The following is a 22,849-nucleotide window of genomic DNA, read 5'->3' as shown; positions in this document are numbered from 1 at the left end:
GAACTGACGACATGAAGAATCGTCTTTGTGCCAAACTGGAATTGTCTCCGCATAAATCAAAGTCATCCAGACGATCTGGATCTGCATAATTAGATCTGGACCACCCTGTAGAATAAGTCAATGAAGTGAACGAGAAAGTTAAAACATGACGAAAATTGGACAAAGTACAGAATGGGTCACCAAATGGGTGGCTCAAAACCTTAATCTGAATTTTACAATACTGTGGTGGGTTGGCACCCTGCCCAGGATTGGTTCCTGCCTTGTGCCCTGTGTTGGCTGGGATTGGCTCCAGCAGACCCCCGTGACCCTGTATCTGGATTCAGCGGGTTAGAAAATGGTTGGATGGATGGATGAATTTTACAATAAGGTCCCAAGTGTGAGACAAACTTGAACTACATGACACAGGAGAAAAATAAGAAAAAGTGTTAGTAAAAGAGTCATTTAAAGAGGCTCCTTGGGCAAAAAGATTGTCAGGTGATAACATGGAAATGTGGATTGCAACAAATATACTTGCTGTGATTTATGTTTTAAATAGTTATTCACACATAATGTATACATTATTTTTTTGCCAGTTTTATATATTCACACATAGACTGAGCTGCCTTTTACTGAACATGTTTATGTATTTTAACATATACAAGCATATCAGCAGCTGATATGGGAACAGACTGTATGCAAGTGTGCCGTTTTAAATTTTCATATGTCGTTATAATGATGAAGCATATATTAGGAAAACCTTCTTGTATTCTACAGCAATACAATACATACAATGTAATTTATTTTTTGTATTGCCCAAAATCACACACAAAGTGCTGCAATGGGCTTTAACAGGCCCTGCCTCTTGACAGCCCCAGCCTTGACTCTCTAAGAAGACAAGGAAAAACTCCTTGTAGGGAAAAAAGGGAAGAAACTTCGGGAAAAGCAGTTCAAACGGAGACCCCCTTCCAGGTAGGTTGGGCGTGCAGTGGGTGTCAAAGAGAAGAGGGTCAATACAATACAATACACAGAACAGAACAAATCCACAATCCAGTATAAAAGAAAAATTTTAGAAATACAGAGTGGAATTTAACAGGAGATGATATTACATAATATGATTATGATTTGTTTATGGTCCTGGAGACCTCAGCCATCAAGCTGCTTGCCCCATTTGGCCATTCTGCGGGATTTAAAAGCTGAGACTGAAGGGGCATCTCTTATAGTAGCAGGCAGACCAGTCCACAGTTTAGGGGCCCTCTAACTAAAAGCTCGACCTTCCACTGTTATTTTATTAATCCTTGGAATCATAAGCAGACCGGCATCTTGAGATCTTAATGTGTGCTCAGGTTTGTAAGTCATGATAAGTTCAGACAAGTAAGCTGGACCTTGGCCATTTAATGCTTTATATGTTAAAAGGAGGAAATCTGCCCTAAACTTAAGTCAATGTAAGGATTTAAGAACTGGAGTTATGTGTTCATATTTTCTTGTTCTTGTAATAATTTTTGCAGCAGCATGTTGGATTAACTCAGTGCTTCTCAAATAGTGGGGCGCGCCCCCCCCGGCTCCGTTTGACCTCGGGGAACATGCTTTTTTATACTTGTACTTGTACTTATAACAATTTTATAGACAAATGATACTATTTATAGTCGCGTGGGGGGCACGAGATGTTTTCTTCTTCCTAGGGGGGGCATGACAGGAAATAATTGAGAAGCACTGGATTAACTGGAGGCTGTATAAAGAACAGTTTGAACATCCAGTGAACACAGCATTGCAGTAGTCAATCCTACTAGAAATAAATGAACGAATTAATTTCTTAGAATCCTGCTTATTTAGAAAGCACCTTAATTTCCCAACATTTTTAAGATGGAAGAAACATGATTTGGACAACTTTGTAATATGTGCTTTAAATGACATGCTAGAGTCAAAGATAACTCCTAGATTGCGGGCTGATTCACACAGCAGATTCCCACCATAATTGTTTGGCTAATAGATTTGTTTGCTTTGCTCACCACATGACCAGTCACAAGAGGAACTTAAGGCTGGCTAACTTGATACCTTATCTAGTTTCACACCTTAACCACAGGTGGAGCTTGCTAAGGCCAACAGACACATTCTGCTCTCTCTCCAGGCCACAAGTTGATCATCGATTGGTAGAAGGTTTGAGAACATATTGTACGTCATGCATGATCAGGTTTGCCTCAAAGGTACAAGGCAGGCACATGGCAAGTGTGGTGGCTCCTAAACTATGACACCACATTGGTCCAAGGGGTAAAGTTGGAAAGCACAAGGCCAACATAAATATACAGCCCACTTGCACCTTAGGGTCTCTATTTTCTTCCATTGACCCGTCAGTTCAGAATCACAACGCAAGATTGAAAGAGCCACCTGATATTTAGACCAAGGGTCCCCAGCTCCGGTCCTGGTGGGCTGCAGTAGCTGCAGCTTATCATTCTAACCGTTTTCCTAATCAGTGATTAGTTTTCGGTGCTAATTAACTCCTTTTCCCTTCATTTATATAGCCCTGTTTTTATGAATTCAGTCTTCTGAATTGATTTGTTTCTTCATTAAATGGCAGCCAAACAGAAATGAGACCTGAAACGAGCCAACAGATGGTCTGCTACATCGCAGCTTCAACCTCCAACCAATTGAAAATCATGACTTGCTGCTGCTCTCATTCTGCCATATCAAAAGGTTAGCTTTCTATCTTTCCTTAAACCACCGTCAAGATGTTTTGGTGACATGGTCAGATCAACATGACTGAGACCTTCACCTTTCTTTATTTTCAGGTAAGCTGGTCGTGTGGTGGCTCATTTTGTGTCTCATTATTGTTTGGCTGCTCGTTAAGGAAAAAGAAACAACTGAGGGGTCTGAGTCACGTCAATTAAAACGAAGGCAAAACAAGTTAGTTAGCAGCAAAAACGGTTCACTAATTAAGAAGATGGTTAGAATGAAAACCTGCAGCCACTGCGGCCCTCTAGGAGTGGAGCTGGACACCCCTAATCTAGACACACTGCATGCTTAGACTCCTAGAAGGAGGAGCTGCTGCTATCCATCCTGGTTATACGATTATCCATTGGCTTTGCCTCTGTTTCTGGCACATTAACAACTGTAGTTTAGAGAAAATTATTTATATTTATTTGCTTAGCAGACGCTTTTATGCAAAGCGACTTACAAAGAGGTTACCATAACCGAGTAAACATCAGACTAGGGGACTGTTTAGGAGCAAGTGTTAAAGAACAAAGTTACCAAATCAATCATCACAAGTGAAGAATTCAGAACAAAATGCAGGCAAGTTCCAAATCCTGCTAATATCGGTTAGACAGAAACTGACCAAACAAGAGAGCCTTCACACACTTTGTAAACACATTGCGGAAGTAAGAATTTTGAATGGAGGTGGGCAGCTCATTCCACCAGCTGAGGGCCTGGACATGACAAGAGTCTGGATTGACATTTGATGCCATACAGAGGTTGCATCAGCAGACACCTTTCATCAGCAGACCAGAGTGGTTGAGATAAAGCAGAGGATCTCACAGTTGTCTCATTAAGTATAAGTGCTGACCCATTGACTACTCTGTAGGCAAACATCAAGGATCTGAACTTAATGTGTCCCACTACAAGGAGCCAATGCGGTGATCTGAAAAGAGGAGCGACATATGCCCACCTTGGCTGGTTGAACACCAGACGTGCCACTGCATTTTGATTCATTTGCTGTGGTTTGATGAGACATGTCAGTGTTCTTGCCAGCAGAGAGTTGCAGTAGTCCATACGTAACAAGATCAAAGAATGAACTGGACGTTGTGCTACATTGTCTGTTAGATACTGTCACGCTTGGGTCACAGATTTGCACAGAGACACAGAAGGTCGTAGAAAAAAAGAAGGATTTTTATTCAGACACCGCAAACACATGAGCTTAAACGTGCTCCATGACAAGTCAGATATAACAGTTCCGCTAGGAGCAGAGAGAGATAAAAGCAAACAATCAATTCCCAAACCGACAGGCGCTGCGCAAGGCTTATAAGTCGGCGGAGTACCGCGAGGCTTGTATTACGCGTTATAGTGCAAGGATAAGGAGCAATGTGTAGTCAGTGTTTCAGGGTTTGTGGTTTTCCCAGGGGCGTCTGTCTCTATTTGGGGTGCGATCAGCCCTCCAGCTCACACCCTCCCCCTCAGCTTTATTCACATTCCTGTGAATCAAGCGACTCTCTGTACTAGGTTCATTTAGTCGTGATAATACATCTGCGTTGACGTGTTCAGAACCTGGTCGGTGCTTTACTGTGAAACTGTAAGGTTGTAAACCCAGAAACCATCTCATTAGACGAGAGTTTGTATCTTTCTGTCGGTACAACCACTGGAGTGGAGCATGATCAGTTACCAAAGTGAAGTTTCGTCCCCACAAGTAATAGCGAAGCGCTTCCACAGCCCACTTAATTGCCAAGCATTCTTTCTCAATTGTAGAATAATTGCGTTCCCTAGGAAGTAATTTCCTACTCAAATATGTGATTGGATGTTCTTCTCCATCAAAAATTTGTGACAGGACTGCCCACACCAAATGCACTTGCGTCTGTTTGCAAGATAAAATCTTTTGTGAAATCCGGGTTCCTTAGAACCGGGTAAGAAGACAATGCTTTTTTTAAATCGTTGAAAGACGTTCGCAATTTTCTGTCCACAGGACAGGTCGGTTTTTCTGCCTCTAGTAAGTTCTGTAAGAGGAGCAGCTCTATGTGCAAAATTTGGAATGAATTTTCTGTAGTAACCAGCGAGTCCCAGAAAGGCGTACTTGTTTCTGTGTCTCAGGTCTCGGGTAAACAAGCATTTCTTCTATTTTCCTTAATTGTGGCCTAAGTAAACCCTTGCCCATAGAATAGCCTAAGTAATGAGTCTCGGACATGCCTAGTTTACATTTCTTAGGGTTAGCAGTAAGGCCAGCGTGTCTCAAGCTTTCAAGAACGGCTTGAAGCCGCTCTAAGTGTGTTTTCCAATCATTGCTAAAAATCACGACATCGTCAAGATATGCCCCAGCATATTCAGAGTGAGGACGTAGGATCTGATCCATCATACGCTGAAAAGTTAGAGGTGCCCCGTGAAGACCAAACGGAGTCTTGTAAATTCATAGAGTCCGTCAGGAGTCGCAAATGCCGTTTTCTCACAACTGCTAGCCTCTAAAGGCACCTGCCAATAGCCTTCGTGAGATCTAGCGTGGAGATATAGCTCGCCTGACCCAGTTTTTCCAACAGTTCATCGACACGGGGCATGGGATAAGCATCGAATTTAGAGACCTTATTCAAGCGTCTGAAATCGATACAGAACCGAACCGAACCGTCTTGCTTTGGGACTAATACGACTGGGCTGCACCAGTCACTTTTACTTTCACGAATTACACCCAGTGTCAGCATCTTTTTTACCTCTTGCACAATATTTCGCGCTTCCGGTATCCGGAACGGCCGCATCTGTACGCGAACATCAGGTGCAGTGGTAATTTTATGTTTTGTAATGTTAGTCTTGCCTGGTAAATCTGAAAAGACATCAGTGTTCCGTTCTATCAAAGATAACAGTTCTGTCTTTTGCGTGTCAGTAAGATCGTTACCAATGGTAACATCGGACTGAGAAACAGCAGCCAAGGAAGTGTTAACCTCTTGTCGGTCGTGCCATTCCTTCAAGAGGTTAATGTGTAAAATCTGGAATGGTTTGCGCCGCCGGTATTCTAACCTTGTAATTTACTGGACTCATACGCTCCTCAATAATGGCGGGCCCTGCCATTTAGCTAAGAATTTGTGTGGATCCGAGGGAACCAGTACCAAAACACGATCGCCAGGTTTGAACTCACGGAGCTTGCTGCGCCTATCGTAAAGACGCTTCTGAGTTTCCTGTTCTCGTTGTTGGTGTTCCACAGCAATAGAGGAAAGCATAGAAATTCTGTCTTGCAACGAAATTAGTCGATCTGCAAAGCTTGGACCCTTAGCTGCTCTCTCGTTTCCTATCCATTCCTCACGTACCACATCCAGGATGCCTCGCGGCCGCCTGCCGAATAACAACTCGAAGGGACTCAAGCCAGTGGACGCCTGTGGTGATTCTCGCGCGTACAAAACAAACGGTAGGACAGTGTTCCATGTTGTGGGATCATTATGAGCAACTCGCCTGATCATCTGTTTCAATGTTTTGTTAAATCGCCGGTTAAACCATTCGTTTGAGGATGGTAAACAGTAGTACTCAATTTCTTAATAGCAAAGCTGTCACACAATTGTTTCATCACGCGAGAAGTGAAAGGTGTGCCCTGATCAGTTAAGATTTCTCTAGGGATACCAATACGAGTAAAAGTTTCACATAGTGCTTTAGCTACAGCCGAAGAGTTGGCCTTTTTCAGCAGATCATTTCTGGATATCGTGTCGCATAATCAACCAACACCAGCAAATATTGGTACCCATCCTTAGTCTTAGGTAATGGTCCCACAATATCTAATCCCACACGCTGAAAGGGAACTTCCAATATGGGCATAGGACAAAGGGGAGCCCGAGGAGGCTTATAAGCAGAGACGATCTGGCAGTCTGGACATGAAGTACAAAATCGTTCAACATCTTTTCCCATATTAAGCCAATAAAATCGTTTTGATAACCAGTCTCTAGTTTTGTCGGCACCGAGGTGCCCAAGATGTGTGAATGTGCCAGATGCAAAACAGTTTCCCTATGTGCTTCAGGTACCACCAGTTGTTCAATAAATTCCCCCTCCAAATGATCTGAGATCACTCTGAAAAGGCAACCGTCCTTTTCTATAAAGTGTGGGGTTTTCACACCCCCGGAATTACGCTCTTGGTAATAAGAGTCAATAGCAGGGCGAGCCTGTTTAAATGCATATTCTAATGAGCTATCAGTATGCTGCAAACGCACAAAATCTGATTGTTCGTTAACACTCGGTTTGTGTTCGAGGCGTTTGCAATCTGGGAAGATGTAGAAGGAGCAGCCCATTCTGGAAGATTGTCGGGGGTGACCTCCTCCGTCTCGCTGGAGAGATCGGGTTCAATATCTAAGTTGGGCTCTAGATTTTCCCGGCCGCTACCAGTTCTTCGTCTTGGATTTCTTCTTCTTCTCCCCCCCCACCAAGTTCATTAGTGGACTGGACTACTGGTCCCTTACATTTATTAATCAGTTTCGAAAAAGGGCATTTCTCCGTCCTATGAGTAATGGCCAAGGGCACGAGTCCGAAACGGCAGACCAAACCTTAAAGTGGCGCCCCCTATAAGTTAAAGGAAGAAGTAAAGTCTGATAATCTTTAACATCACCATGTACACAGCGTATTTTACAGTCTCACAGTCTCTAAGGCATTGTTCATTAAGACAGTCTCGTCTCACAATACAAAGGTCACTTCCCGAATCTAACAATGCTGAGATTTCTTTGTGTCCCAATTTCACCGGGATCAACAAGCCATCTTTTCCATCCGGACATGTAATAGTTGAGCAACAAATCTCGGCCAGTCCAATCCCATTGAATGAGCTGGAGACAAGCGACAATCTCTTGCCAAATGGCGAGCTGATCACATCGGAAACATCTACGGTCGGCTCCGTTTCGAAATATCCTCTGCGGCGTCCACGTCGCCGTGCTCTGTAGCCTCCACGGTCTTGTCGACCCGCTGTTGCCGCTGTCTCCCCAGAAACAGGCGTCCCATCTACGACTGGATTTCCCGGGGTCCTACCTGACCCCATTAGATTTTCAGGTCCTGCAGCTTGTCGATCGAGCGGCGAGAATGTCCTGGGCGTTCGTTCACAGGTTGCGAAGCAGCACGAAATCCACCGCTCTTTCTCCAAGTGGACTGTGAACCCTCTAATCGTCTGGACATAATCGTTAATGATTTAATATCATGGCGTAGAAATTCATCTCGAAGAACTTCAGGTATGCCGGCCAGTAATATATTCACGACAACTGTTTCCATTACGTCTCCTTCAAACCAACAGTGCACTTTATGTATCAAATCTTGAATTTGCGCACGGATTGGGTCATCCATGTTTAGTTTCCAGTCTTTAAGTGCAAATGTTTTAGACTTCTGAAATAAGTCTTGGGCATCCATCTGTGCAACCACTCCTGGTACCACTTGTCACGCTTGGGTCACAGATTTGCACAGAGACACAGAAGGTCGTAGAAAAAAAAGAAGGATTTTTATTCAGACACCGCAAACACATGAGCTTAAACGTGCTCCATGACAAGTCAGATATAACAGTTCCGCTAGGAGCAGAGAGAGATAAAAGCAAACAATCAATTCCCAAACTGACAGGCGCTGCGCAAGGCTTATAAGTCGGGAGTACGCGAGGCTTGTATTACGCGTTATAGTGCAAGGATAAGGAGCAATGTGTAGTCAGTGTTTCAGGGTTTGTGGTTTTCCCAGGGGCGTTTGTCTCTATTTGGGGTGCGATCAGCCCTCCAGCTCACAATACGGTCTGATCTTGCGGATGTTCTATAGAGTGAATCTACAAGACCGAGAGACTGCTGCAACTTGGTTAATGAAGGGCAGCTGGTCATCGATCTCCAGCCCAAAACTGTGTACCAACTTGGAAGGTGTTAGCAATAAAGAACCAAAGCTTATCAGAGATTTTGTAACAAGAAGGTCCATCTTTGCCAGATTGAGATGGTGCTCCTTCATCCAGGTTGCAATATTAGTGTGACATGCAGACATTACGGTTGTTACTGTGTACTCCTCTGGACAGGTACAGCTGCAAATCACTGGCATAGAATTCTTAACAGAAACCACTGGACTGGATGATGGGGCCTAATAATGAAGTGTATAGAGAGAAGAGGACAAGGCGCCGATCCTTAGGGAGCCCCGTTCTTGCCAGGTACACGCTTGACAGCTTTCTTTGCCATGACAAATCGTTGGAGTTGAACTAATCTGAGGGCAGTCCCAGCGATACCAAGGTCAGAGATGGGGGAAAGGAGGATGTGATTGTTGATCATGTTTGAACCTGCTTCTCTGCTTTGCCTTGAACTCCTTCTAATAAACCATCTGGGGTCTAGAGATAATAAAACCATAGATGCAGTCATCCTGACGGTATAACACCAAGTGGAGCTGCAGACTGTGATAGGCTGATAAGTGTGACTTAACAGAGCAGGAGGCAGAGGTTTGGAGATATTCAAGTCTGCATAGAAAGTCCGAAGGTGAGGAGAGGGTCACCAAGGGCTGTTATATGAGCTATGAGCCGAAGCCTCTTTTACATGTAAGCTGCCAGAGACAAACTTCAAGACAAGCTGAAGAAGGTTAGGAGAGTATGGTCAGCTATCTTTTAAGTGAAGTGTAGGTGTGATAAAAATACCAGCCTCTCCTACAATAAAAGCCACTTGGGTCGACTGAGTTAAAATAACCCTCATGCCGCTAGTCAAATGGCCTTTGCCATTATCCATTCTGTTTTAATAATTTCTGTTAAACAACGCTGATTCCAAAAAAGCACATTCATCATACTGTGATCTCAAGAAGAATTAACTTCAGAAGACCGCAAATGTTTCTTTTTCTGCTGATGCCACACAAGGCTGATCAATTGGAGCTTTCATGAAAAGCCAATATGGTGCTCCACAGATCGTGACATCGGCCTCATTGTGGCCGTGCTGGTCCTTTAAAATGTTTTCATCCAGGAAATCTCATTAGACCATAGTCACTAGTATGATGGATCATTTGCTGAGATTAGCTGAAATTGTGTTCTCTCTAGCCCATTTCTTTTCGTTTACATTATGAATCCACATAAAAATGGGCGCTCTGTCCAGAATGAAAACCAGGTGCCTGCCTCACACTCATGAGCTTCACTTGGAGCTTCTTGGATTACCATTTTGAGGCTCAGTCACAGCAGGGCTGTTCTAGATGAAAGGGTCAATAAATTGCTAATAACCTCATTAGAAGTGTGCCAGGCACTAAACAAATGCTCCTCTTATTTACTTTACTCATAAAGTGGTTTCCAGGGATGGAGACAGACGGGCTTCACTTAAATCCATTTGTTAGTGGGATTCTAAATCAGCACATTTCACCAGGGCTCAGCTAACACATGTTCCTGAAAAAGTGAAATCTGAGTCATTGCAAGAAAACAAAAGTTGCTTTATAAGTTAGATGTAAGGAGTAAAGCCTACAATATTGCGGTGGCATGATGGCTCAGTGGTAGTGCTGCTGCCTCACAGTAAGGAGGTCAGGATTATCGTCTTCATATGTCCTCCCTGCATGCAGTTTGCATGTTCTCCCTGTGTCTGTATGGGTTTTTGCCTGCAACTCAAAGGCTTACAGGTTAGATCGATGGGTGAAGCTGAATTAGCCCTACTGTGTGTGTCTAAAGTGTGTTCACCCCATGATGGACTGGTGCCCTGCCCATAGATGGTTCCTGCCTTATGCCCTTTGCTTGCTGGGACAGGCTCCAGTGACCCTACTCAGATTAGGTGGGCTTAGAAAATGGTATGTCATACAGTATTTAGTGAGGAATCCATTTTTCATTTATAAAAAGTGGCCACCACATGAATGTGGTGAAAGCCTCTTTTAGTTTTCATATACTTTAGAAATAACATATGAAAATATCCATCCATCACCTCTGCTTGCTTTGTCCAAATCAGAGAGACAGAGGCAGGAACCCCCACCAGAACAGGCCACCAGTGCAATTCAGGGTCATCGATGAACCTAACATGTATGTCTATGGCATTCAGGCATACATGATGACTCTACACACAGTAACCAGATACCCAGGGCTGAGTGAGGCAGCATCCCAGACCACTCCGTACCCATTAATCACATTATAACATATTATTTTTAATGTTCATTATTAATTCATTTTGAGCTACCGTATTTATGCGTGTACCACACGCACATTTTTTCCCGAAAATTAGCATTAGAAAATCAGGTGCGCGTCATACACAAGGAAATGTAATTCTGTAAGGTTTACTTCTTTTGCTTGGGCTCGCTCGCTCTCTCTCTCTCTCTCTCTCGCTCTACTGTGCGCTCTCTCTCTGAATGCTTCCTAGACAATTACAATGTGCGTTGTACATGGGGCAAAACGATTTTTGCGATTTTCTTTGTAAAAATTAGGGTGCGTGTCTTACATGAGGGCGCGTGGTACACAAGTAAAAATGGTATATTGTGTTCACAAGAATTACTTGAACGGAGGAGAAAAAAATGTTAAAAAAAAAAAGCTATAGCTCAAGAAAGTTCAACATGTACTGTATATCCTTGATGTGTACATATTCATTCAACAGGACTCAAAAAGTATTACCAAAATAGGGCAAGAGCAAAATAATCAGCAACATTATGCACTTTCCTTAAAAGGCAGACCTAAAAGCAAACAAATCCAAAAACACAAAATCAGTAACATTAGCTTGAAATGAAGGCAGGGGACAAAGCCAGTAAATCCACCAAAGAAAGAATCACAAATCCAAATCAGAAATCACAAAGAGAAGCAATGCTGAAGCACTCATTTAACTTGTTGCTTCCTTAGATGCAGTGTTAAGAGGCCTCACCCCCTTAGGCTCCACAAACGGGCTACAAGCAACATAACCTAAAGAACTAGACACCACAAAGCCAACATTGTTATGTGTAAGCTAGGGTTCCACCCTGCTTAAATTTTAATTTCTTTTTATGTCTATTTAATCACTGAATTATTATTGTTTATGTTATTATTGTTATTTATGTTTCTTCTTTATGTAATTATTTGATTTCTATGTATGGATCAATGTTTCTATCATGACTGACATGACTGTCTCTTGGGTTTTGTGGGTGGTTCCCCAAGAGGCAGGGCACCTGTCAATCACCACGGAGGAACTGCTCCCAGTGCTATAAAGGCTCATGGGAATTGCAGTTCCTCTGCAGTAACACTTCTGTACACTCTCACTTTTGATATTTTAGATTGTTTCTGGTTTTTTGACATTTTTGCTCTGCTTAAGGAATTAGATTTTTGTTTAGTGTTTTCGGACTTGGTAACTTTGGATTTGCCTTTTTGCCTAAGTTGCCTATTTTTGTGTATTTCAGCTTTCTTGCAATAACTCATTTATAAAAATTCTTTTATCAACAAAGGAACTGGGCAAACAGCCCCTCCCCACATTATATTTTTGAACTTTAATGCTAAAGTCCATTTGGCCTGGTGTAGGGTGAAGCCTTGGAGTGAGCCTCCTCTGGGCAGGTTAGTGGAGAGTCTGGCCTGCTTTTTGACTTGGCCTTGAACCTTTTTGCCATTTGTGTGCCGCTATAACACAACAGACATCACTCTTAAACACACAATTATCAGTAAACAAAATAGTATGCATGAAATATACAGCAAAAAAGAAAAGAACAACATTAATATTTACAAAATAAAAGACATTTAAAAAGTTAATCACTCAGAGATTAATAAAGCATATCAAATCAAAATTACTGTGATGTTCTTCAAGTATCTAATTGACTACTTGTGCTTTTTGACTGGTTGTAAGGACGCCCTTGACCATATCACTCTGAAGTTTTTGGTGTTTACTTGAACTGGATTATGTTGGAATGAAACATGGATGGACTTTATACTATTAAGTAATCTTCTCCTGGAAACAAACTTTGTTCCGGGCATACCAAAACAAAAGATGACTTACGTTGTCATTGACTAACTGCTAAATGCTTTGCCTCTCCAGGACTGGTCTTCTGACCGTTCCCCCAAGGCTAGTTACCAACAATTTCTATTTATTGGCTGGGTTTCTAGCGTAAAATTCTTAATTTCCCGTAGCTTTGCTCCAGTATGGTCAACTGCATTCCTAAATGTGAAAATCATCATGTTACTTCTCTTTTGTAGACAGAACAGGAAACGCTGGCTCAGATATCAAATAGCCTCTTAAATGTCCTCAGGAAAGACTTGCCGTCTTCAACTGCAGCGTCTGTACGTACGTTATGCTGGTTTTTGCTCTCTTTGCATCACAGCAGAGTCGACTAGAGTGCAAGCGTAAGCGTAAAGAGTCTACCCGTCTGCCTGTTTTTTCCATGCACTTTTTCAGACATTGCAATCGACAATTATTAGAGCAGATTGTGACAGCCAGAAAGTAATTCATGGTATAAAAGTTACCTCCTGAACTTAAAAGCTCATGAAATAATGTGAGGTTGGCTGGATGTTGGCACTGGTACTCGGCATTAACCCCTGGCTGCTGATGCTCTCACAAAACTGACTCATGTCTAGACGCATGGTGACCTTTGATCATCAAAGTGTCAGATTATTTCCACCATTTGGGTGAAATGATAGCCAAACTGGTGTACTTGGCTGCTCAGCTTCTTTGAAACAGAAAATTGTCTGTGGAGCCCATTACTTTAAAACACTCTAACTACAAGCATAAAGAAATGTGCACAAATGTCCCGTATGTTTATTAGCTGACTGTTCACAGTCTTTAGATGGCACTCACCCATGCACAGTGCCAGTTGTCTCTGTACTTGTCTTCAGGATAGCCACTGGCTCCTTTCATTTAGGCTCCTTCTACAGGAGAGGGAAAGAGAATCTAGAAAATGACAAAACAAAATGGCTTTGGAAAAGGTGCAAACCAAAATCAACATTGACAAATATTTATCTCACCTGAAATTCAAGTGCAGGAATGAATTTGACAAGTGTTCAGATACCCTAATGGAAAAAAAAAAACATTATAAAAGAGATATAAGAAACAGACAGAAAAAATTACATTTAAGACCAAATCGTGAAACCAGGAGAGCTTTGGTATAATGTTATAAAACAGGCCACATGCCAGTAGTGACAGTAAAAGTAACACAAGGTAGCTTTACAAAGCCCAGCTACAGAACAAGACTGCAAAATGAGCAACAAAGTAACAGAAGAAAAGGAGAAAGAAAACTGAAGACTCCACACATGCCAGCTACTGTGCAAAGAATCACTTCAAGACGCCAGGAGCTGTAAGGCAGCACCTATCGGACAAAGAATGGAGTGAAGGATGCCATTATCAATCTGCTCCACAAAGCCATTTCTCATCTGGACAAAGCTGGAAGCACTGTGAAGATTATGTTTTTTGATTTCTCCAGCAGCTTCAGTGTCATCCAGCCATTCATGTTAAGGGGATGAGCCAATGGTATTCTGTTTAATGGACTATCTGTCTGGCAGACTGCAGTGTGTGAGACTCAAAGACTGTGTGAGCAACACTGGAGCACCACAAGGAACAGGCCTGTCTCCTCTTCTCTTCAAACTGTACACGTCTGACTATGAATATAACAGCAGCTCACGTCACTTGCAGAAATTCTCAAATGATTCTGCACTTATGGGGTGTATTGATAAGAGGGATGACACAGAGAAGAAGAGTCGGGGGAGAAGTTTGTCTCTTGGCGCAAAGACAATTGTCTCCATCTTAACATCAGCAAAACCAAAGAACTGGTTATTGACTTTCACAACACCAAAGAACCTCCATGGCCAGTCACTATTCAGTATTCAGAGAGTGGATGTAGAGGTGGCTTATAAGTATAAGTACTTGGGGGTTCACATCAATGACAGGTTGGACTGGTCTTGGAACACAGAAGAACTCCAGAAGAAAAGGCAGAGAAGGTGATTCTTCCTTAGGAGACTGCATTCCTTTAATGTCAGAAGTGACATCCTTCACATCGTCTACAGCTCTGTGATGGCCGGTGCCATCTTCTATCCTGTGGTGTGCTGGGCTGGTAACATCACTTTAAGTGAGGTCCACCGAATCAACAGGCCAATTAAAAGGGCAGGCTCGGTTATGGGACACATTCTGGATGCCCTGGAGATTGTAGCAAAGGAGAGAATTTAAACAAAGCTGAGTGCCATTATGAAGAACGACACACCTAACAGGGAGGACTTTCAGACAAAGAATCATTCAGTAGAATTGAGTCAAGAAACACAACGGGGGCTTCTTTGCACTCAGTGGCTTCCTATCTATCTACTAGCAAAATACCCGCACTTCGCAGCGGCGAAGTACTGCCTTAAAATTTTTATTAGGAAGAAAAGTAAACCTTTTTAAACTGAGGGAAAATATACCAATAATTATTTGTTAAGGATCTCTTTGTATACCACATTGTCATTTCGACCCTCCGGTTGTAATATGACCAAGCTGTGTGCTGAGCTTACTCTTGAGCATGCAACGTACAGTTGGTCATGTGAACAGTAATCTTGTTTCAAATCTCACAGCTTGGATTGCTGCTGTCATAATCGGTTTGAGTTTCATGGTTTGATTCAATTACGACAGTATTTGCAGGACTTGTGTTGAAGTGACAATCGGAATCTGTCAAGTGTTGTAAGCATACAACCGGTTTCATCGATAACTTCGCATCCAGCTTTTGATAATTTAAACATTCATAAACATCAAAGTGTCCACTACTGAAATCATTACCTGTCAATCTAAGATGTTTAAGAGGCATTGGCGGTTGTCCAAAGGTGTAAAATATTTGGCCATTTCGGTACACTGTCGGAAAGCGACAACCGAACAATTCAGCGGCAGCCATCAACTCACATGCAGAACCATAGGTGAAGGGCTTAAGCATTTCACTCTTATAGTGCTCCTGTGTAGTATAATTATCTTCCTGTACCATCATCAGTCCACACCATGAACCTGTCCCAGTCATTCAATACATAAGACACAATGTTTCTCCAGATATCAAGAGTGAGCCTGATATGGCCGTGCAATATGTAACAAAGAGAATGGAAAAGGCAGGTGCCATCTCCGGGCATGGAAACCACTCGGTAAGTGACAGTTCTTTGATCGATTGTGATCACCTCGATAGACATGTTAAAGGGGGTACGGTTGGAACGATAACAGAAATGGGTACCTGAACAATGTAAAGTAAGTCTAAAATACCTACACAATAACTATAATCGTAATAAACGAACAATAAAACAGCGGAGAAGCCGTGGATTAAATAAAAAGGCTGCGGTTATCAGCAGGGAGACGTGAATACCATGGTGAAGCAAGGAAGGGAATGAAGAGACCGGACGGCCTTATATAGGCAGACAGCCAACAACGTGGGAGGCGTGGGGATGGGGGACCCAACGCCGTCTCACACGGTGACTGAGCTGCAGGCAATGGACGTATATATGTATGTAAGTAGGATTCAGTTAGCGTTGGGAACCTGCGTACCAAATTTCTTGAAGATGGGCCCATAGGTAACAAAGACCGTTGGAAAGTTCAATATGGCGGCTGACATTGGCGTCATACCACCGAAATAAGTATGTACAACAGTTTCGGTTAGCGCAGGGAAGCCGCCTACTAAATTTCGTGAAGATGGGGCCATAAATAAGAAAGTTTAACATGGCGGAATTTGTCGACCGTTATGACCGTTATGCGTAGAATTTCGAAATGAAACCGGCTTAACTTTTGTAAGTAACCTGTAAGGAGTGAGCCTGCCAAATTTCAGCCTTCTACCTACACGGGAAGTTGGAGAATTAGTGAGTGAGTGAGTGAGTGAGTGAGTGAGTGAGTCAATGAGGACAACAAAGACCGTTGGAAAGTTCAATATGGCGGCTGACAGTGGCGTCATACCACCGAAATAAGTATGTACATCGGTTTCGGTTAGCGCAGAGAAGCCGCCTACCAAATTTCGTGAAGACTGGGTCATAAATAAGAAAGTTCAGCATGGCGGATGTTGTCGACCGTTATGACCGTTACGCGTAGAATTTCGAAATGAAACCTGCTTAACTTTTGTAAGTAACCTGTAAGGAATGAGCCTGCCAAATTTCAGCCTTTTACCTACACGGGAAGTTGGAGAATTAGTGATGAGTGAGTCAGTCAGTGAGTGAGGGCTTTGCCTTTTATTAGTATAGATCTATCTATCTATCTATCTATCTATCTAGCGGCATCGTCTTCCAGAATGTGAATTAGTAACATGGTCAGTGTCTATCTTTGATATCAACATCCATCTATTTTATAAATCAGTTTAATTCGGTTTTAGGGTCACAGGGCATTGGAAGAAACACAGACAGGATCAGTAAGCACCTGACTTTAACATACGTATGTAAAATGAATTTCGATTTTGGCACTGAAGAGGATGAACAGCTCAGCTGTGTATCTCCAAAAATGTAAAGAAACAAACATACCAAAGTAACAATGGCCGAAACACAAGCTCACACATGTTTAGAGGTGTTAACTTGTAATCTTCTCCAGATTAAAGACCACAAGGCCATTAACACAATGACAGGCCTTAAAACCGTCAGGTAAACATACAACAGTAAGAACTTTGAATGTTTCACGTCGAATTTCTCCTGAAAGATAAAGGACTCAGCTGCTCAGGACTGGCAGCACCACATTTTGCATTGACTGTGCTGTTCAGCGGGGGTCTGTCGAGTGAAAGTGAAACTGGCTTCTGTACGTGACAAAGCAAATGTATTCGAGAGGCTATATCTGGGAAAATATCCAGAGAAGACATACCCTTGTACTTCTTTAATTATCTACCATATGGCAGGTCTTTTGATTTCCAGTTCATCCACTGTACTTTGTCGTCTGGTCTGCTTTTCATTTCTTGGTCTGATTTGCCATCTTTTCAGATGTGGACATATGTGGTGGACTCCTTATAGCTCATTGAAAATGTGTCGTTTGCCACCTGAAAAGTGATACAATGAAAAACAACTGCCCCGTGTATATCTGCATGTCTTTGATACATAAATGAGTAAAGCAAAGTAGGTGTGAAAGTAAATCAAGTATTGTTTATTTTACAAAGATATTCTAAAATGGCCTGGGCACATTTGTTGGTAACCATAGAAAAGATCCCAAAAAATTTGACTAGGGGTATTTTTCAGACTGGCTGTTTTCTTTTTTTATGTATCACACATGTCCCCAACAGCACGGTGGCACAGTGGGTAGTGCTGCCGCCTCGCAGTTAGGAGACCTGGGTTTGCTTCCCGGGTCCTCCCTGCGTGAAGTTTGCATGACCTCCCCGTGTCAGCGTGGGTTTCCTCCCACAGTCCAAAGACATGCAGGTTAGGTGCATTGGCGATCCTAAATTGTCCCTAGTGTGTGCGTGGTGTGTGGGTGTGTGAGCCCTGCGGTGGGCTGGAGCCCTGCCTGGGGTTTGTTTCCTGCCTTGCGCCCTGTGTTGGCAGGGATTGGCTCCAGCAGACCCCCATGACCCTGTAGTTAGGATATAGCGGGTTGGAAAATGACTGACTGACATATCCCCAGTCGTTCAGCCTATTTAAATTGAGAAAAGTTGTCAGTCTGCTGTTTGGTATCGTCGTGTGTGTCACACTGAACATGGACCAGAGAAAGCAAAGGAAAGAGTTGTCTGAGGAGATCAGAAAGAGAATCCTAGGCAAGCAGATTAAAGGCAAAGGCTAGAAGACCATCTTCAAGCAACTTGATGTTCCTGTGATAACAGTTGCAAATATTATTAAGAAGTTTATGGTCCATGGGAATGTAGTCAACCTCACCGCATGTGACTGCAAGAGGAAAATCTGCCACAGGATGGCCAGAAACACAGTGAGAATGGTAGACAAAAAGCCAAAGAAAACTTCCAAAGAGATACTAGCTGAACTCCAAGGTCAAATTTCATCAGTGTCTCACGCAACCAACTGTCGCGTTTTGAGTGACTGTGGGCTCAATTGAAGAAGACCCAGGAGTATTCCACATAAAACAGACAGACTGGAATTTGCTAAAATGCATAATGACAAGCCACAATACTTCTGGAAGAATGTTTTTTGGACAGATGAGTCAAAACTGGAGCTTTCTGGAAAATCACATCAGTTCTGTATTCACAGATGAAAAGATGAAGATTTGAAAGAAAAGAACATTATACCTACTGTGAAACATGGAGGAGGCTTGGTTGTTTGGAGCTACTTTGCTGCTTTTGGCATGAGGTGCTTTCAGTCTGTGCAGGGAACAATGAAGACATTCTGGAGCGAAACATACTGCCCAGTGTCAGAAAGCTCTGTCTCAGTCACAGGTCATGGATCCTCCAACAGGATAATGAGCCAAAATGCACAGCTACAAGCACCCAAGAATGGCTAAGAACAAAATGCTGGACTATTCTTAAATGGCCTCCTGTGAGCCTTGATTTGAATCCTATTGAACATCTTTGGAAAGAACGAAACATGCAGTCTGGATAAGACCCCTTCAAACTGGACACAGCTGGAGCCGTTTGCTCAGGGCAAGTGGGCCAAAAAACCTGTGGACAGATGCAGAAGTCTCATGGAGAGCTCCAAGAATTGCATGTTTGCAGTGATGGCCTCTAAAGTTTGTGCAACAAAACAAGAGGATAAGGGTCACATCATTTTTTCCATGCAATATTCTCTTGAATCAAATCTCTAAAGGAAAGTCCGATTTTTATTAGACAAAGAATGAACAATGATGGGTGCCAATGAGTTTTGTCGGTTGCAGTTCATTTCCTCAGTATGTCCTGGGTATGATGTTAAACTGCATCCGGCTAAGCCACCATAAAAAACACTTCACACAGCTCTGAAACGCCAGGCGGGACTCGTTTCTTCACTATGTGGGAATAGCTCTGCTAAAGCCGCCGTAAGGAAGGCTGCTCGCATTATGAGGCGGATGGGGGAAAGCCCTTGGGAACCTCATCTCCAGAAAAGTTGAAACCACAGGAGAGCCAATAAGGTCAGGCTTGCTGGGGATCAGAACTGGTGAGGTGCTGATGTGTCGCATGCTGCATGGCAGCACTTTGGTCCCATTTTGAGATGGACCATCCAGGTAGGCACATGGAACATCTTGTCTCTCCGGCATGATGATTATCTTCCTCTGCTGCTCAGTGGTGGCACTCTCTGAGGACCGCAGACCTGGGACTGGCCAGATCTCTGTAAGTGGGTACACCTTTTACTGGTCTGGTTGCTCTGACTGTTGTCATACTGAGGAAGTAGCTGTTGCTGTGTCAGATTGGCTCCTTCCAATGGTGTCCAATGTCACTCCTTTCAATGCATTATGAGACTCAGATTAAGGCACTCTCTATGTGCCTGGTCTGTCTCTCAGTGTATGCTCCGACCGTGGCGAGTGATGTCTCGGTGAGGGACACATTTTATTCACAACTTCACTTGGTGGTTGATGGATGCCCGTGAGATAACACTCCACTGGTCATGGAGACTTCAATGCGACTACTGGCACTGACAGGGCTGGCTATGAGGATTGCGTCAGTCCCCATGGGTCTGGCGACCATGATGAAAGTGGCTCCATGTTCCTTGACTTTGCAAAAGGTCATTGGCTGCAGATTGCTGGATCCTGGTTCAATCGCCCTGAGCTAGGTACTCCAATACTGATGGTGTGGAGAAGGGGATCGATCACATTCTATTGGGCAGACACTGGAGGCTCCTACAGAACATCGTTCCTATCTGGGAAAAGATGGGCAATTGCCTGGATTTTGGCAAAATATAGGGGGATAACTCTGCCAGGTAAGATCCTCTCTACGGTCATCCTTAATAGGGTCTGTGATCACTTGCACACCTATAGGAGCAGCTGGTTTTATGCCTAAGAAGTGTACCATCGACCACATTGTTGGACTTGGTACTCCAATACTGGCGGTGTGGAGAAGATTGATCACATCCTCGTTGGCAGACACTGGAGGCTCCTACAGAATTGCAGGGTCTACAGAAGTGCCCAGTTTGTGAATTCTGACCAGAGACTTGTTGCTACTCTAAAGATCCAGCTTAGGTCCAGTAGGCTACAACTTACTAGGAGAATGAGACTGAACCTGGCCAAACTCCAAGATCAAGCTGTTTCTAATGAGTCTGCATGCAGACTTGGGTGTGACTGCTGATCCGTGACAAGAACCTGAAGGTTGCTGAGGGTTGTGTTGGTGTTCCCGGTTTTCCCAGAAGTAGGTGTTTCATCTCGCAGGGCACCCTGGATATCACTGAGAGGAGTTGCAGCACACAGTTTGATGGCAGCTCCAGTCTGTACCAGGAATTGAGAAGGATAGCTGCAAGGGCTCTGATGGCTGATAAGGTGGCATTTGTTAGAGGAATCTGTGAGCAAGTGACACACCATCTATGGGCAAGTAACCCGCGTCCTGCTTACAAAGGAATCGAAGCATTACACACATCTGAATCTGATTCTTGGAGAGTCGCAGTCAGGGCAGGTGATGGAATGGTCTTTACGGATGATGCTGCAGTTGTGACCCACTGTGATGGTTACTTTGAGCAGTTTTTTAAAACCGATCCTACGGCTAGGACGATGGACATCTCTGGGTTCACAATTCTTAAAGTTGATTCTCCAATTAGTTGTGAACAACCCAATCTCACTGAGATTGCACAGGTGGTGAACCAGCTGAGGGTAGGGAAAACTGCATGGATCTGTGGTATTCGGGGTGAACGTCTCCAGGCTGGTGCAAGGCTGTTCTTCTGGCATTGTAAGCAATCTTTGCTTCCATTTGGGAGATGGGCATCATCCCAACTGACTGGAAAACAGGACTTGTTGTTCCTATCTGGGAAGTGATGGGTAAACGTCTGGATTGTGGCAAATATATACGGGAATCACACTGCTCTCGGTGCCGGGGAAGGTCCTCTCGAGAGGTTTACTTACCTCAGCAGCAACATTCATGTCTCTGGTGACTCTTTCTATAAAGTCAGTAGACAGATTGGGAGAGCATGGGACATCATGACCTCGCTGGAAAGAGGTGTGTAGCACTTCCGATATAAGTCCAAAAGGACGAAGGTCCAAGTCTTTAGAGTTCTGGTGCTTCCTGTTTTGCTATATGGCTGCAAGACATGGACACTATACAGTGACCTGAGATGAAGATTGGACTTCTTTGGTACTGTGTCTCTTCAGGGAATCCTTGGGTACCACTGACTTGACTTTGTGTCAAATGAGCAGTTGCTCATGGAGTCCCAAATGAGACACATTACTTGTATTGTGAGGGAGCATCAATTACGGCACTACAGCCATGTGGAGCGATTCCCAGAGGGTGATCTGGCTCGCAGGATCCTCATTGTTGAGGACCAGAGCGAATGGACCAGGGCAAGGGAACGTCCACATAACACCTGGCTGTGGCAGATAGATGGTAATTTCCTGAAGGTAGGACTGGACTGTGTGTCTGCCTTGAGGGTTTTGCCAACTGGGATCCTGAGCTGTTTTATTGTGTGGTGACGGCGGCAAAACACTGTAGGAATGCATGCTCCCCAACCTTACCTGACCCAAGTCATTTCAGACAGAACTATGGGTTCTTCATTTCACCATGGAGAGGGTACCAACAAATTTGTCCATGTCTATATAACATGTCTTGTCTTCTCCTTTCTCTTGATTTCTTTCCTTCCAGTTGACCCCGTCAGCACTATTTTCAACAATTTATCTCCTCTTATTGCACGTCACATCCAGTTTTGTTGCCTTCTTGTCACTGCTTCAAACATGCTCCTTTCTTCACCAATCCTTTCCAGCACTTTTTCATTTGATAATTTATCCAGCTGATCTTTTCCATCTTTCTCCATAGCCACAGTTTGAATGTTACCAGTCTATTTATATTTCCTTTTCTCACTGTCCATGCCTCTGCTCCATACAGTGCAACACTCCAGACTACTGCTGTTATTGTGAAGTGGAAGCATCAAGGAGCAAGTTCAACCATGGAGTAAGCAGAGTTGCCAACAGATGAAGCACACAGTGCGCAGAAATCGTCCATCCTCTTATCGCATCACTCACAACTGAGTTCCAAACTGACTCTCAAAGCAATATCTACATGAAGACTTTGTATCAGGAGCTTTATGAAAATGGGTTACTACAGCCAAGCCGCTACAAACAAGACTAAGATCACTATACAATGAAGCATAATGCTATTGGACTCTGGAGTAGTGTAAATGTCTTTTGTGGAGTGACAAGCCACACCTTCACTATCTGGGTTTGGTAGATACCAGGTGAACGATACCTTGTAGACTGCGTAATGCCTACTGTAAAGAATAGTGTAGGAGAGCTAATGGTCTGGGACTGTTTGAAGGATTTCAAGTTCGACTCCTTGGTTCTCGTGAAAGGCACTATTAATGCTACAGCACAGA

At 43.4% G+C, this 22,849-nt stretch overlaps 1 protein-coding gene across 4 annotated transcripts in view; it reads right to left on the bottom strand.

The window, feature by feature from the left end:
- The window catches only part of mtx3 (metaxin 3), a 68,144-nt gene that overhangs the window by 5,708 nt on the left and 39,587 nt on the right, over nt 1-22,849 (bottom strand). For 2 of the 4 annotated variants that reach the window (XR_005634290.1, XR_005634291.1), the window contains exons 10-11: nt 13,496-13,540; nt 13,329-13,399 (exon numbers count right to left, since the gene is read on the bottom strand). The gene's annotated coding sequence lies outside the window, so the exon portion shown is untranslated. Of the gene's footprint in view, nt 1-13,269; nt 13,400-13,495; nt 13,541-22,849 lie in introns of those variants that run through there. The other 2 variants (XR_005634289.1, XR_005634293.1) reach the window with 2 other exon arrangements.

This window comes from Polypterus senegalus, chromosome 7 (assembly GCF_016835505.1).
Source record: "Polypterus senegalus isolate Bchr_013 chromosome 7, ASM1683550v1, whole genome shotgun sequence".
Classification (NCBI taxonomy): Eukaryota; Metazoa; Chordata; class Cladistia; order Polypteriformes; family Polypteridae; genus Polypterus; species Polypterus senegalus.
The sequence above is the reverse complement of the archived record's forward strand: the minus strand, read 5'-3'. Positions and strand labels throughout refer to the sequence as shown.